We start from the raw sequence: 516 nt of genomic DNA, 5'->3' as shown, positions 1-516 counted from the left end.
AGCGTGAGTGGGTGCGTGAAGGTGAGTGGGAGGATGAGGGTGAGTCGGGGGTTGGGAGGGGGTGTCGAGACCATGGGGGCCAGTGGGTCAGGTCGATTTGGGAAGGCTCTCGCGTCGGGGGCATTTGGGGCTGGGGGTGCACCTGGGTTTTTAATTCCCGGATGTTGGAGCTAGTATGAGAGTTTTATCCTTTCCCAAGGAAATGTTCCAATGATCAGGCTGGAACCTTCTGAAATCTCCAGTTCTAATTCAGAGTTCACAACTTTTCCAGAAGATTCCAGATGCTGAGCAATTGGTCATCCCAAATTTAAACTTCCCACTTCAGGCTGGGACTGTCTTAGTTCATTGTAATCTCTGAGGGATCCCCTAGTGCATCCAGATCTCTGAGGGGTCCCCTTGTGTATCTTTTTGGGGCACATTGCCACTGCATTTATCTTCCAACTAGAAGGTCTAGGGTGGTATTCACAGAGTTAGCATACTGAACGTTGCTGTTAACTGACTCTGAAATCACTTCTG

This window comes from Chiloscyllium plagiosum, chromosome 20 (assembly GCF_004010195.1).
Source record: "Chiloscyllium plagiosum isolate BGI_BamShark_2017 chromosome 20, ASM401019v2, whole genome shotgun sequence".
In the NCBI taxonomy this organism is placed as follows: domain Eukaryota; kingdom Metazoa; phylum Chordata; class Chondrichthyes; order Orectolobiformes; family Hemiscylliidae; genus Chiloscyllium; species Chiloscyllium plagiosum.
Note: the sequence above shows the minus strand (reverse complement) of the source record.